This window comes from Haemaphysalis longicornis, unplaced genomic scaffold (genome assembly GCF_048455015.1).
Source record: "Haemaphysalis longicornis isolate Haplotype H1 unplaced genomic scaffold, Haemaphysalis longicornis Haplotype H1 scaffold_13, whole genome shotgun sequence".
NCBI lineage: Eukaryota > Metazoa > Arthropoda > Arachnida > Ixodida > Ixodidae > Haemaphysalis > Haemaphysalis longicornis.
The window spans coordinates 52,329,023-52,345,641 of NW_027526233.1; the positions used below are offsets into that span (position 1 = coordinate 52,329,023).

At 51.1% G+C, this 16,619-nt stretch overlaps 2 non-coding genes and 1 pseudogene across 2 annotated transcripts; 2 read left to right on the top strand and 1 right to left on the bottom strand.

Moving 5' to 3' along the window:
* Nucleotides 1-610: 610 nt before the first annotated feature.
* Nucleotides 611-10,839, bottom strand: LOC144163832 (RILP-like protein homolog; annotated as a pseudogene).
* A 2,180-nt stretch (nt 10,840-13,019) lies between these two features.
* On the top strand, nt 13,020-13,091 carry Trnaa-ugc (transfer RNA alanine (anticodon UGC)). Its single transcript has one exon. It is a non-coding gene; the product is annotated as a tRNA-Ala (tRNA).
* A 407-nt stretch (nt 13,092-13,498) lies between these two features.
* Trnat-ugu (transfer RNA threonine (anticodon UGU)) lies at nt 13,499-13,570 on the top strand. Its single transcript has one exon. It is a non-coding gene; the product is annotated as a tRNA-Thr (tRNA).
* The last annotated feature ends 3,049 nt before the right edge of the window (nt 13,571-16,619 follow it).

Here is a 16,619-nt window from a genome sequence, read left to right on the forward strand (position 1 = left end):
TTCTTGTCCTCATCAATTTAAGTATGTAAGAGGCTGCGGGCCATCCAGGTATGAAGCAACAGGTTGCAGCTTGGTGACGGATTTTGTCCCTAGACCAGGACGTCTTGCGTCTTGAAATTGAATAAAAACAATGCACCGCCACAGAAAGTGCCAAGTGTGCAACTATAGTTTTGGCAAGTGGACACCATTACAAACTTTCATTATAATGGACACCTGGCCTTGGAAGCTTATCGATGGACAGCTCCTGCCTCGAGGACCAGCTGCTACTGGTCGGCAGGGAGGAGGCCCCGTCTATGGCACTTGGATTCTCCTGAGTCGGAGTCCGGCCTCCTTTCCCCAAGCCCTCCCCTTCTAAAGTTCAATAAATTGAGGTCCACCGCCACCACCAGTGACACCCGCTGTTTATGGAATGTGTTATACACAAGCAGCGCTTAGCAGCGCGAGGAGAAGAGCTGAGCGGTGTCACAGCAGGAGTCCAAAGTCCGGAGGGGTAAAGCAACGCATGGCTGTGGCAAATTCGAAGAAGGGTGCTATGTCAACGAACCACTCCGGTGGCGCTCCTTGGACAAGCAGTCCCTTCAGAAGGCTCTCCGCCAGGCCACTCGCCGCGTCATCCATTATTGATGCGGGGCCACAGGGCCCTGGGAAAACTGAAACGGTCGAGCAAGATATCTAAGCGCGGATCCTCCCCGGCCACATGCAGGTTGTGCATCCCGTACTGGAACAATTTCCGGATGACTGAGGACCTTCCGAGAGAAAACGGCTTCTCTGGCTGCCGGTTGATGGGCCCTTGGACGGGCAGGTCTTCATCCTTCACTGGCGTCGGCGGTTCGGCCGGCGTGGTCGGAAGCGCGGCTGCCTCACGAACCCAATTTGGTGTGCACAGGGCCAGCTCGTCTTCGAGATCACTAACGTGTGCCTTGAGCTCGTTACTCTCGAACAGGATGTGCTTCAGCTCGTCCACCGTTAAGCGCAGCCAGTTGGGGTCGTCCAGACCGATCACCAACTTCCCCTTCATCGCCGCAGAGGAGGCGTCCTGAGCGTGCAGCAGCAGGTCATCGTGGTCCCGTGTGGTTTTGCCCAGCCGCTCTTGCAGTACCTGTAGCTGACCCTGCCTGTCCTGCAGCAGAGCCTGCAGGTCTCCCCGTTGGTCGCACAGTTGCCGCATCAGCTGCTGCAGCCGTCGGTTCCACCGGCCCTGCTCCTGGCTGGCCTTCTGGCTGTTGCTGCAGCAACTCAATGTCAGCAGCACTGGTGGTCATCTCCCTCTCGCGCTGGCTCAGCTTGGTCGACTGTATGTCAAAGGCATCCCGGTGTCACTCGAGCACAACGATGTCATCGTCCAGCATCACGCTCTATGGTTGGCCATGCTGGGAACGGTGGCTATCTTTCTCCTTGAGCGAGCTGCTCAGCTTGGAGTTTCCATCCTGCAGCCGAGCGACAAGGCTGCCCAGTTCTTTCATCTCCTGCCGCCAGATGTAGTCGTACTGCTTCATCTTGTTTTCAAACCTGTTCTTCGACTCGGCCTTCTCGAAAACGTCGTGGTCTTCGTCTTTAAGCGGTCGTTCATCTTTCAATCCGAGTTCAATTTCCCAAAATGTCTTAAGCTGATGTGAGATTTCTTCAGTAGACACGTGAAAGGTCTTAACCTCTTCGACTCTGCCGCTGTTGGTAACGCTCACGCTGCTCTCTTATAAAGTCCATCCGACAGCAGTGCCCAGAGCAGTCAGCGATTCGTTCAGACGGTTGATATTTCCGGTGACGAGAATCCAGTATAATTCGGCGCCAATTAGTACGTTAATGACTGGGTGAGGCTGGATGTCGAAAACGGTAACATCAGCAAAGGAAAGTTGATCACCTTTCGTGTACTGCAAAGCATGCTGCTCCCTTAGAGGGGAAAGGTCATTACATATTTTTAGTAATTACAGTGCCTCGATCTCTAATGGTCGGCTATCAAAATGACTGTACAGCATCACTGTCATCTGTTGATATTGTCTTCTTCGAAATGAAAATTTTCAAAATTGCGAAATGGTCAACAGTTCATGTCCGATCGATTCAGTCTGCATACGTCGTGCTGGAGATTGTGTAATAAATCTGCGCTGCCTGCCTCCATGAAAAAGGATGCTTGCAGAATGTTTAGTTCTTGTGCCCTTGGCCCCAACAAGGGTTGTCTGCAGAAGAAGTGTTTGTTCTGTCTTGTCATACGCGGAGCTGGAAATGATGGTTACGTTATCTGGTTTTGCACGTTTCCAGCTGGTGTCGCACATCGATAATATGTGGCATACCCGCTGTTTACACACTGCAATCTTCGGAGCGCCGTGCTGTCTTTGGTGCCAATGGTTTCGCGCAGCTGAAGCAGCAACCAAGTTTTTGCAATTTGGCCCTTTTCTACGGATCGTCATAAAACCTGTGCAGGCTTCCGCCGTATGATCTTGCGTGTGGCAAAGAAGGCAGATATCAGCATTCTGATGAACCACCAGCATAGATACAGAACATGCAGATTCTGAGCAGATTCACGGCTTCGTACTTCGAAATTGAAGATGTTGAGAATCGAAAACAAATCATCTTGCCGGTGCCCTCGCCCTTCCGTGGATGCTTCTTTGAGCAAGTGCTGGTTGTACTTTGGTACGAGCTTTTTTGGCAGTGGGCGGAGTAATTCTGACTTCAGTAGGACACCAAGAGCATCAATGTCAAATCTGAGGTTCTTTAAAGAGCGTAAATGAGCTTGCAAATCCTCATTAAATCATTGGAGGCTTTCTAAATCATCGCAGGACTCAAGTATTTTTATATTTAGTAGCTTGTTCATGAAGTTGTTTTTTATTAGCGCCGTCTTCCCGAATCGTTGCTTAAAGAGGTCGACTGCGGTTCCGTAGCTTTCGTTTGTTGCTGGTAATTCGCTGATCGATTTTCGGCTGTTTATTTAAGGTAGCGCGCAAATACCTTGATTTATCTACGTCTGCAAGCGAATTATTGCTGTGATTGGTAGACTCAAATTGGTCCCAAAAGACAGGCCACTCCGCAATGTCTCTTGATATTTGGTAAGCTCTACTTTGGGAAGTCTGACTTGAGCTCGGCAATTCGCCACCGCACCAATCGCGTGAGGAGCACTTGACGGTTGAGCTTGCGCTGCTTGCGCTGTAGACGTAGCTTGTGCGGTGGAATAACGAAGTGGCGTCACCCTTTTCTGTTGCTCGCTCAGACGACTGAAACCCCAAAGATGAAGTTCTTCGATTACCGGCAACAAAAAGGACGAATAACCCTATCAACGAGAGCGCTGTGCAGGTTCCTGCAGAGCCGTCTTGTGTGCAAGGTTCTAGCCGCAAGAAAAGAATATCAAGGCGCAAATAAGGATCTCATGAAATACCACAAGAACAACACGTTAACGAAGGAACACAGCCGAGATATGAAAACCTCAAAAGAAACTCTGGCTCACCGATAGGGACGCCTAATAGATGTCATCACAACAGCACGACTTCAGAGGGAATTTAGTTTACCAAAGTAGAATGTGTAGAAAGATCTGAAAACCCCCACGACCAAACGAAGGCCGAGAAGACAGCAAAACAGAAAGGGCATATGACGTGCAGGCAGAACTCACCCAAACCACGCTTCACGAAAGCACGTGACCAAATGCTGGCTAATCGGTGCAACAAGAAAGAAAAAGCAGCCTGACGAAGAAGGATCGTTCTACAATGGAAGGAGCCAGGCAGTGCCTGAATTTCTAGATACAACAAACGATCCTACCCTCATGCCACTCGAAGCATGCACGAACACTGCCAGGTCGTCCAGAACAGACGACGGTCAAGAAAAGCCGCGTGCCCTGGCCCAGCTCCACAAAACGAATGTGCCACAGAAGGGGGAAACATAGGTGGAAAATAAAGAATGAACTATCAATGTGTGGCTAAGGCGGACCTGACGTCGTTTCTGATAACAACGAACTATTTAGTGATCAAGAACAAGGAATTTTTTTGCGTTCGCTACAGCTGAAAACTTTATCCCTCATAATAGGTTAAGCTCCTTCCACACATCGGCTGGCCGAGAGGCTGTTAAAAAAATATTAAAAGATGAAGAGGTGGTTAGAAGCTGCCTCCTACTACCACCATCACTGCAGTGTTTCATTCAACTATAAAGATTCACCCACGTTCCATGGGATGTTAAAAATATTAAAAGAGGAAGAGGTGACTAAGCACCTGCCTCCTAATATCACCATCATTGTAGGGTTCCATGTGCCATTAAAGATTCAACCACGTCCTGGGGTTCCTGCCTCGCTTCTTCAACAAAATGGTGTCGTAACCTGGATCAAAGGATAACACAGTTGAAGACCTGAGTGCTGACCGCCGTGAAATGATGACGTGAGTGGCTGCAACAATGGCACTGAGCTGTGACCGCTGACCACTGACAGCAGGCGGACGTGACAACCCACATATCAATTGAGGGTTCGCCAAGCAACTTACAATAAGGCGCTCTCACCAACGCTACCAAACGGACGCCTGCGGGAATCAACAGAAGAAACGGGTTCGGTTTCTCGACTACCATGACTCTTCTCGGCGATATACAGAGAGTAACGACGCCAAGCATCGATATCGAGGCTATTTGCAAACGAAGAAGCGTAATGCGGAATGACGCCACCAAACTGATCAACGACATCAAATCACGGATCAATGCGGCGACACCATAAATCGGTAAGCTAATTTACCTCAAGGAAAGCCTGATAAAAAAAATATGAAATTCTGAAACATATGGAAAGCGAGATTGAAGAACTTCTGGACTTGCATGATTTAGAGAAAGATTAAGAAGCCGCATATGAATGAAAAAAATCTTACCGTGTTGAACATATTTAGCATGCAGCGATTGTTCCCGGAATTAAAAATGTATTCTAGCGAGGACATTGTTTCTATGGCCCTGAAAAAGAAGGATGGTATTAAAATCGTCAACGAAACGGCTTGGGAAAACAGTCACCTCCTAAACAAACGGCGATTTGACAACGCCTCTGACAGAACCTCATCATGTGCCAGACGTATGTGAAGAAGGTGTTTCCTTCAAAAAACGAATTAATTGAAATCTGTTGAAAACCGCGGAGCGGGCGACGTGTAGAGATGACGACTTTATAGTGCCAGCAGGCAGAATCATTCGGAACAATCCTAGCGATAACTGCACGTGCCCCGTCCTTTCCCGCATACCCTCACTTCACGCATGGTTCGTCGTCCCGTTCCTGTCCCCATCCCTTTAAATATGTTACAAATATATGTATATATATACAAATATATACACAAATTATATATATATATATATATATATATATATATATATATATATAAATATATATATAAATATATATATATATTTATATATATATAGTAAGGAAATGAGGGGCTCGGTGAGAAAATACAGAAAGATAGGGCAGCAGTCTATAATGCCAAAGTGGGCATAGGGGTGTGGTTAGGCTCTTTTCTTTTTTACTACGGTTACTGAATGAACATTTTTTTTAAATATACAAAAGAAAGAAAGAAAAACACGCGCCCAGAGTGGGGACCGAACCCACGCCTTTCGATTACATGTCGAATGCCTTACCAATTCGGCTATCTGGGCGACTGTTCTCCTTCACTTTCTGGGCTATTTATATTTACTAGAAGTGCATCTGACACTTGAGGGTGGTAGCCAGCGCCACTCTGACTACACGGGGAGAAGGGGACCTTCTTTTCAACCCCCGGGGAGTGACTTCAACGTCTACAGCCTGTCATGAGCGGGTAACTGGCGGGAAGCCCTCTTATGCTACCTAGGCATCAAAACTGCCTGAACCGAGACCCTCGCTAGGCTTTCGCAGAATAATATAGTAAGGAAATGAGGGGCTCGTTGAGGAAATACAGAAAGATAGGTCAGCAGTCTATAATGCCAAAGTGGGCATAGGGGTGTGGTTAGGCTCTTTTCTTTTTTACTACGGTTAATGAAGTGAACAGTTTTTTTAAATATACAGAAGAAAGAAAGAAAAACACGCGCCCAGAGTGGGAAGAGAACCCACGCCTTTCGATTACATGTCGAATGCCTTACCAATTCGGCTATCTGGGCGACTGTGTTCTCCTTTACTTTCTGGGCTATTTATATTGTTGCGTCTTCGTAGACGGAGGTGTAGACAGCAGGATGGAGATGTACCTATTTATTAGGCGTAGCGCTACACCGAAGAGTAGAGGCAGCACGGCGAGTCTCAGCGAAGAAGGCTGAATCGTTCTGCTCGCGAGCCATGAACCCACACACTTGCGTCGTCGTCTTCGAACACCTGGCTGGCAAGGAGAGGGAACGTCACACTCGCTAGGGATTGTACACTAACACTGCACGGCGATCACACATACCGCAAGCAGGAGATCGCTGCTTGATAACTATCCACGTGACATTTTCCCCCTCGTCGAGAGAGCATCGTCCCGATGCGTGCAAAGCTCTGGGAAAAAAAAATGCGCTCGAGGCATTGTCCCTCAACATGTCAGGTAGGGCTTCATACGCACGACATGAACGACGTCAAGGCGGCGGTTACGCCGGCGTTGAGAAACGATTCCGTCGTCCACAACCTCATAGGTGACATCGCTAAGTTGGCGCAAAACTCTATAGGGACCGAAGTAGCGTTTGAGGAGCTTTTCAGAGAGTCCTCGACGTCGAACAGGAGCCCATACCCAGACTCGTTCGCCGGGTTTGAAAACGACAGTCCTGTGACGGAGGTTTTAACGGTGCGTGTCGTAGCGCTGTTGCTGCCTTGTTCGTAAGCGCGCCAGTTGACGCGCCTCTTCCGCTCGTTCCGTAAACTCATTTAGCTGCATGTTGTCGTTGCTGGTGTCGTGAGGCAGCATTGCGTCCAACATAGTGGTCACGGGACGGCCGTAAAGGAGGAAGAACGGCGCCATCCTGGTCGTGTCTTGTTGAGCCGTATTGTAAGCGAATGTCACGTATGGCAATACGGCTTCCCCGGTCTTGTGCTCGGCTTCGGTGTACATACTCAGCATATCCGCTATTGTTTTGTTGAGCCGTTCAGTCAAACCGTTTGTCTGCGGGTGGTACGCTGTTGAGGTCCGATGTGCTGTACCGCTGAGTTGCATCACTGCGTCGACAAGCCCAGCAGTAAACGCTTTGCCTCTGTCCGTAATAACAATGGCCGGGGCACCATGCCGGAGAACAATGTTGGCATACCGAGTGAGGTAGTCGGTAGCGACTACAATCCACTTGTTTCTCGCGGACGACGTCGGAAGTGGTCCCAACAGGTCCATCCCGACCTGTTCAAACGGCTTCTCGGGGATTTGGACAGGGTGCAGGAGGCCCGCTGGCCGGAGTGGTGGCGCTTTCCGTCGTTGACATTCACGGCACGTGCGCACGTAATGCCACACGGCTGCAGAAAGTTTTGGCCAGTAGTAGGACTGCTGGATCCTAGTCAGGGTACGGGTGAAGCCGAGGTGACCCGCCGTCGGCTCATCGTGGCAAGCCTGCAGAACCTCGTTACGAAGTACTGCAGGTACAACAAGCAGGTAGCTTCGGCCACGCGGAGAAAAATTCGCTTTATACAGGACACCACCGCGGAGACTGAAGGATGACAGCGCTCTTGAAAACACCCGCGGCACAGTGGATGAACGTCCCTCCAAGAAATCAATCAGCGGCCGTAGCTCGGGGTCCCCCCGTTGCTGCTCTGACACGGAGGATGTGTCCAGCACGCCAAGAAACGCGTCGTCATCGGTACAGTCATTCGCTGACGCAGGGCAAGCTGGTGCTCGCGAGAGGCAATCGGCGTCGGCATGCTCTTGGCCGGACTTGTAAACGACTTTGACGTCGAATTCTTGAAGCCGAAGGCTCCACCGAGCTAATCGACCACACGGGTCTTTTAGGCTCATCAACCAGCAGAGTGAGTGATGGTCACTGACCACTGTAAATGGACGGCCATACAGGTAGGGTCGACATTTAAGTACTGCCCAAACGACGGCGAGGCACTCCTTTTCTGTGGCCGAGTAGTTGGCTTCCGAAGAGGACAACGTTCGGCTGGCGTACGCTATTACCCTTTCGAGTCCGTCTTGCAACTGCAGAAGAACCGCTCCGAGTCCAACGTTACTGGCGTCGGTAGGGAGCATGGTGATGGCGTTTTCGTCGAAATGGGCCAAGACAGGACGTGTTTGCAACCGCTGGCGCAGCTCGTCGAACGCCCTCTGTTGCTCGTCATTCCAAAGGAACGCGACATCATCCAGTGTAAGGTTGGTCAGCGGAGCTGCAATGCGGGCGAAGTTCTGTATAAATCTTCGGTAATAGGAGCATACCCCAAAAAGCGCCTCACGGCTTTCTTGTTGGTTGGCACGGGGAACTGGGATACCGATTCAGTCTTAGTAGGATCAGGTCGAACTCCGGCACTGCTAACTACATGGCCGAGGAACAGGAGTTCGTCGTACCTAAAATGACACTTCTCAGGCTTTAGCGTAAGTCCCGCGGATCGTATTGCCTCGAGGACGGACGTGAGGCATTCGAGGTGTTCTTCAAACGTGGTGGAAAACACGATCACGTCATCCAGATACACCAAGCAAGTTTGCCACTTTAGGCCCGACAGCACGGTGTCCATCAGTCTTTGGAACGTGGCTGGAGCGGAACACAACCCGAACGGCAACACTTTAAATTCGTACAGCCCATCAGGCGTCACGAAAGCGGTTTTCTCGCGGTCCTGTTCATCGACCTCGATCTGCCAATACCCGCTTTTTAAGTCCATAGACGAAAAATAGCGGGCGTGTCGTAGTCTGTCGAGGGAGTCGTCAATGCGAGGCAACGGGTAGACATCTTTTTTGGTGACCTCGTTGAGTTTGCGGTAGTCCAAACAAAACCGCAATGTCCCATCTTTCTTTTTCACTAACACTACGGGCGACGCCCAAGGACTATTCGACGGTGCGATGACGTCGTCTTCCAGCATTTGCTGTACTTGCCGCCGTATTGCATCGCGCTCCTTAGGGGCCACACGGTACGGGTTCTGACGGATGGGCCTCGTCGTTTCTCCGGTAATTATTCTGTGCTTTGTCAGGTGCGTCTGACGGACACCTGACGTGGAGGAAAAACAGTCCGCATACTTTTTCAGTAGGTCGAGGAGCGCTCGGCGTTTTCCGGATGACAGGTTGGTGCTGACGTCTATCGCGAGTTTAGTGCTGGCTGTTGCGGTGGCACTAGTTTGAAGCACAAAACAGCCCTCTGTGTCGTCAACAGCTTCGAAGAAGGCTACAGTAGTTCCTTTCACGATGTGCTGGCGTTCATTGGCGAAATTGGTGAGCAGGAGGTTTCCGCGGCCACAGGACAGGTGCAGCAGGCCTCTCGCGATGGCAAAGCCATGGTCGAGGAAGAGCGATGTGTGCAGCTCGGCAACGCCATCGGCAGTGCAAGGATCGTCGCACTCTACTGCGACAAACGCGCAGGATCGTGGCGGCACACTTACGTCGTCAGCGGCGATACGCAGCGGTAGACGTCGGTTCTCGGTAGGCTGTAATGGAGGCAGGTGCGTCAATAGGCTCACCCTACCCTCGCCTATGTCTATAACGGCGTCGTATTCCCGCAAGAAATCCATGCCGAAGATTACGTCTTTGCAGCACCGAGGTAGAATGACAAAGGTGCCAACAAAGTCAGTGCCTTTTAGACGAATCCTGGCCGTGCATTTACCGACTGGTGTCATCAGGTGGCCTCCGGCGGACCGAAACTGAGGCCCGTCCCACGGAGTCTTGACCTTGTGCAACCGCTCGGCAAATTGCTGGCTCACGATAGAATAGTCTGCCCCGGTGTCCAGCAAAGCTGTCACCTCATGCCCGTCGATGGTAACGCTGAGCTCAGCACTAGCGCCTTCGTCGGCTTTAAGGGTCGTCGTCGTCGTGTGCTTACACAGCAGCAAAACTCTATGGGCGCTTTGTTCTCGTCGAGTGGTCGCGGAAAAACCATTGGTTGACGTCGGTGGCGGTGGGAGGTCTTCCGAGCATCTGCAATCAGCAACCTTGCCTCCCGAGGTCGCTTCGTCTAGTTTCCCCGCCGGGGGCTGGAAAACCGGACGTCGGGGTCGTCTCGAGGGGCGCGACGGGTCGGCGGGAGGTGCGGTGCCGGAGAAGGTGAGCGGGATCGACGAGTAGGCGGCGTGGTGTTGCGTGCGGAGAGGTAGTCGGCGATTTCGGTCGGCCGCTGGCCAAGACGGGGAGGGGGAGCAGCCGGAGAGAAGCCACGTAGTGCGATGTCGCGGTAGGGGCATCGTCTGTAGACGTGGCCAGGCTCACCGCAGTGATAGCACAGGGGTTGCCAGTCAGCTGTGCGCCACAAATCCGTTTTGCGAACCCGGGTGGGGGGGAATTTCGCCTGCGAAGTGGGCCACGACTGCACAGGCGGGGGTGGCTGACGGAAAAGGACAGTCGGCACGTTTGGTGGCTGCTGACGCATGGCTGCTGCGTAGCTTGCGGGGCTCTCTTGCACGGGCGGGTCGGGAGGCGAGAATGCTTGGCGCAGCTCCTCACGGACAATCCTGGCCACGGAGGGCGTCGGCTGTGGAGTCGCAATTCCAAGCTTGCCTAGCTCTTCGCGCAAGATCGACTTGATCAGTTCCCACAAAGAGCTGTCGTCGGTCGTCAGGCTAGCAGTGGTCACGGGAGCGTTGGCGGACCTCCGAGAATACTGGCGACTTCGCTCCTGCACAGCCCGCTCGATAGCCGTGGCCTCCCTGATGAACTCTTGCGCAGTGCGTGGCGGGTTTCGGACAAGGCCGGCAAAAAGCTCCTCCTTGACGCCGTGCATAAGGTAGCGAAGTTTCTTCGCGTCCGACATGGCAGGATCAGCGTAGCCAAAAAGGCGTGCCATGTCCTCGGCAAACATGGTGACACTTTCGTTGGGTTTCTGGATTCTCGACTCCAGCAACCGCAGCTCGTGCTCAGGACGATCCGGGTCGGAAAAGGCTTCCTGAAGCTCCCAGCGGAAGTCGGTCCACGTCGTGAATGTAGCCTCATGGTTCTCGTACCAAATGCGAGCGCCGTCTTCCAACGAGTAGTACACCTGCCGCAGTTTGTGCGCATCGTCCCACTGATTAAAAGTGGCAACACGCTCGAAGTGAGCAACCCAGTCTTCCACGTCTTCGAAGGCATCCCCGTGGAATTTATTGGGTTCGCGAGGATGGTGAATTACCACCTGTGGTGCGGCCATAATGGGAGCTTGCGGGGCCTTACGGGTGAGGACGTCGGAAAGGCCCGGTACCTCAGGCGAGAGACCGAGCTTGCGCCGACTGCTCCGATGGACCGGCGTATTGATGAGACACGGCCTTTCTGGGCTGGCGCCGGACAGGGATCCAGGCATCCGAAAACCCGGCTCCTCCACCAGTGTTGCGTCTTCGTAGACGGAGGTGTAGACAGTAGGATGGAGATGTACCTATTTATTAGGCGTAGCGCTACACCGAAGAGTAGAGGCAGCACGGCGAGTTTCAGCGAAGAAGGCTGAATTGTTCTGCTCGCGAGCCGTGAACCCACACACTTGCGTCGTCGTCTTCGAACACCTGGCTGGCAAGGAGAGGGAACGTCACACTCGCTGGGGATTGTACACTAACACTGCACGGCGATCACGCATACCGCAAGCAGGGGATCGCTGCTTGATAACTATCCACGTGCCAATATTTACTAGAAGTGCATCTGACACTTGAGGGTGGTAGCCAGCCCCACTCTGACTACACGGGGAGAAGGTTACCTTCTTTTCAACTCCCGGGGCGTGACTTCAACGTCTACAGCCTGTCATGAGCGGGTAACTGGCGGGAAGCCCTCTTATGCTACCTAGGCATCAAGGCTGCCTGAACCTAGACCCTCGCTAGGCTTTCGCAGAAAAATATAGTAAGGAAATGAGGGGCTCGTTGAGGAAATACAGAAAGATAGGTCAGCAGTCTATAATGCCAAAGTGGGCATAGGGGTGTGGTTAGGCTCTTTTCTTTTTTACTACGGTTAATGAAGTGAACATTTTTTTTAAATATACAGAAGAAAGAAAGAAAAACACGCGCCCAGAGTGGGGACCGAACCCACGCCTTTAGATTACATGTCGAATGCCTTACCAATTCGGCTATCTGGGCGACTGTGTTCTCCTTCACTTTCTGGGCTATTTATATTTACTAGAAGTTCATCTGACACTTAAGGGTGGTAGCCAGCGCCACTCTGACTACACGGGGAGAAGGGGACCTTCTTTTCAACCCCCGTGGCGTGACTTCAACGTCTACAGCCTGTCATGAGCGGGTAACTGGCGGGAAGCCCTCTTATGCTACCTAGGCATCAAGGCTGCCTGAACCGAGACCCTCGCTAGGCTTTCGCAGAATAATATAGTAAGGAAATGAGGGGCTCGTTGAGGAAATACAGAAAGCTAGGTCAGCAGTCTATAATGCCAAAGTGGGCATAGGGGTGTGGTTAGACTCTTTTCTTTTTACTACGGCTAATGAAGTGAACATTTTTTTTAATATACAGAAGAAAGAAAGAAAAACACGCGCCCAGAGTGGGGACCGAACCCACGCCTTTCGATTACATGTCGAATGCCTTACCAATTCCGCTATCTTGGCGACTGTGTTCTCCTTCACTTTCTGGGCTATTTATATTTACTAGAAGTGCATCTGACACTTGAGGGTGGTAGCCAGCGCCACTCTGACTACACGGGGAGAAGGGGTCCTTCTTTTCAACCCCCGGGGCGTGACTTCAACGTCTACAGCCTGTCATGAGCGGGTAACTGGCGGGAAGCCCTCTCATGCTACCTAGGCATCAAGGCTGCCTGAACCGAGACCCTCGCTAGGCTTTTGCAGAATAATATAGTAAGGAAATGAGGGTTCAGGCAGCCTTGATGCCTAGGTAGCATAAGAGGGCTTCCCGCCAGTTACCCGCACATGACAGGCTGTAGACGTTGAAGTCACGCCCCGGGGGTTGAAAAGAAGGTCCCCTTCTCCCCGTGTAGTCAGAGTGGCGCTGGCTACCACCCTCAAGTATCAGATGCACTTCTAGTAAACATAAATAGCCCAGAAAGTGAAGGAGAACACAGTCGCCCAGATAGCCTAATTGGTAAGGCATTCGACATGCAATCGAAAGGCGTGGGTTCGGTCCCCACTCTGGGCGCGTGTTTTTCTTTCTTTCTTCTGTATATTTAAAAAAAAAGTTCACTTCATTAACCGTAGTAAAAAAGAAAAGAGCCTAACCACACCCCTATGCCCACTTTGGCATTATAGACTGCTGACCTATCTTTCTGTATTTCCTCAACGAGCCCCTCATTTCCTTACTATATTATTCTGCGAAAGCCTAGCGAGGGTCTCGGTTCAGGCAGCCTTGATGCCTAGGTAGCATAAGAGGGCTTCCCGTCAGTTACCCGCTCATGACAGGCTGTAGACGTTGAAGTCACGCCCCGGGGGTTGAAAAGAAGGTCCCCTTCTCCCCGTGTAGTCAGAGTGGCGCTGGCTACCACCCTCAAGTGTCAGATGCACTTCTAGTAAATATAAATAGCCCAGAAAGTGAAGGAGAACACAGTCGCCCAGATAGCCGAATTGGTAAGGCATTCGACATGTAATCGAAAGGCGTGGGTTCGATCCCCACTCTGGGCGCGTGTTTTTCTTTCTTTCTTCTGTATATTTAAAAGAAAAGTTCACTTCATTAACTTCATTAACCGTAGTAAAAAAGAAAAGAGCCTAACCACACCCCTATGCCCACTTTGGCATTATAGACGGCTGACCTATCTTTCTGAATATATATATATATATATATATATATTTATATTTATTTATTTATTCAAGATACCTTACAGGCCCACGGGGTGGGGCATAGAGTAAGGGGGAGCACATAACATCAACGGAGTAAGTTTACAAATTATATAACACCGGTGGGCAAGACTAACAGCCAATATGAAGTCAACTGTATCAAGCAAATACACACGCCAACACACACACACTCACAAAATCGAATCTGCGCGCGAGCCTCGAAACTTGAAGTCGCGGTAACAGAAATTTTGTTACATTTAGTGAAAAGTTAGTCAAAAATACACAGTATTTAGTCAAACAGCATTTAGTCAAAAATGAACAGGATCATACAGGACACGATAAGCCCATCAATGCCCTTTGAAATATCGGACACTTGCCGAAGGCGAGAAAAAATAACTAGTAAAAAATACAAACAGTTTAATTGTCAGCGAAAAGTTCAGAAGCAAAATGGTCAGACGCAAGGCGCCTAAAGGTTACACGGCATGACACAGATGCGATATGATCGGGAAGATCGTTCCAAAGGCGTATAGCACTTGGGAGGGCAGATGAGTTAAAAGCATGTGTGGCACCGTAAATGCGTGAAAAGCTGTAGTGCTTGAACAGTCGACGTGACGTGATAGATGGTCGTTGAAGATTAAACGGTGGCGTTGTCGACGCATAAATGTACTTATGGAAGAGGCATATGATTGCAATATAGCGACGGGTTTGCAATGGCTGGAGAGAGCATTGGCGTTTAATTTGTGTGATGCTAGAATGCCGGTTATAATTTCGAGATGGCAGAATCCGGTATTCTGGAGGTCGTGGGTTCGGATCCCACCTGGCGGGCATTTTTTCTTCACTTTCTTTCTTTCTTTCCAAATTCTTAATCTGTTTCAATGATCTACCACATCCTCCCCTTTGCTTTCCGAGGTTTTCTCGACTGCCAACCCCTATTTCTGTGTTATTTTCAACGAGCCCCTCATTTCCTATATATATATATATATATATATATATATATATATATATTTATATATAGATAGAGAGAGAGAGAGAGAGTAAGAGAAAAAGCGGAAGCGCCTGTAGCCGGATACAAAAGTTTATTCCCAGTGCGAAACCGATAGCAACGACGGTCTGGGCGTGGAGATCACCAAGCTCATGTTTCTGGCGGATGCACCTCTTGGGGTTCATCGTCTTCCCTAACACCTCTTTGGCGCATATCCCGGTGTGTGCATCGAACATAATCATTCATGGTCTGTTTTGGTGAGGTGCATATCCAGATGGCTTGATGGCCTGTCGCGTCTGTTCATTAACCTCGCTACAATCGCTCCCGGTCCCGCAGGGGGCACCTTGAGTAATCTTGGTGACAGTGAGTGGCGACACCGCATACTCCGAGCCCCCCCCCCCTACTTAAGCTGTGACCTACCGTGGCTCGAAGTTGAAAGGTGAAGGGTTAGAAGCCGTGAACGATGGCCGTCGAAGCCTTGGTCAAGGTCTGGCCGATGGCATCCTTGCCTGTCTACTAGACAGGGAGCTCCGGGACCTGTTTGACTACCAGGTTAAGGTCAAAGGAGAAAGTACCCCCGTCTCCCTGCTTTTCAATGTTTTATATGGCATTTTCCAAACCCCCCCCCCCCCAAGACGTGATCGGCCCCCAAAATGGGGCCGCATCGAAGTTTCCTTTCCACCACTTCCTGACTTGAGTCCTCCGAAACCGAACAACTATCCTGGCTTCAGCGTGATGGAATCTGTAGACCAATCAAAACCTCTTGCTTCTCAGGCAGTATTTCTCATTTCAAAGTTTCTTGACGGTATTGTTGGAGGATCGTATAAAGCCAAAAAACATCGAACCGGTGAAATTCTTGTCGAGGTCAGTAGCTAGGATCAGGCCAAAAACTCCTTGCTCAAACCAGCATCGCCGATCTGTCAATCCGAGTCACGCCCCACCGCAGGCTAAACAGCTCCCAGGGCGTGATTTGCGACTATGACCTACTGAATAAAACTGAAGCCGACTTGCTGGAGGGCCTTCGTGGCCAAGGCGCAACAGCGGTCAGGCGAATAACTATAGGAAGAGATGATAAACACATACCAACAAAGCACCTCATCCTAACCTCTGACAGGTCGAGCCTCCCGGAATCCATCAATGCAGGTTTCGTGCGATGTCCAGTCCGGCCTTACATCCCGAACCTGCGGCGCTGTTTCAAGTGCCAACGGTTTGGGCACGGCACGAACTGCTGTTGGGGCCAACATACCTGCGCGAAATGCGCCCAGCACGGCCACGCGTCTGAAAATTGTAATGTGCAACAGTCTCTTTGCATAAACTGCCCGGGTCCACACTCGGCCTACTCCAGGAAATGTGAAAAATTTAAACTTGAAAAGAAAATCATAAACATCAAGGTAACCGAAAACATCACCTTCTCAGAGGCGAGAAAGAGGTTCGCCTCCTTCCCTCTGGGCAGGTATGCCGACGCAGCTCAACGGGGGGGCGGAGTGGCGTCTTGTTTTGGCGGAGACCCAGTACCGAGAGTAGGCCTTGGTCCCACTGCCGCCCCCCCTTGGGTTGCCTCTTGCTCTTGCAGCCCAACCCGCCTCCGCACCGCTCGCTGCGCCAGCAGCGGCTGTGGTGGCATCCACGTCCGGTGGGAGTGATGCTGCATCCTAAACTTCCGCTCCACCGTCCCAAACCACACGCGAGGGCACGGAGATGGAGACGGAGGCAGGTGCAGTTACCCCCTCCTCCGCCTCACTGCCTGCACCATCTGTGGTGCTCCCCACGCCTTCGGCACTGGCAGCGAAGGCAAAGAACACCCGAAAGGGTACCACGTCAAGGGGGCCCAGTCCGCTTGGCACCCCCTTGCCTTCAAATGATGACATGGACGTCGAGCCCTTCCGGCCTTCATCGCAGCGGAAGGAACGGGCT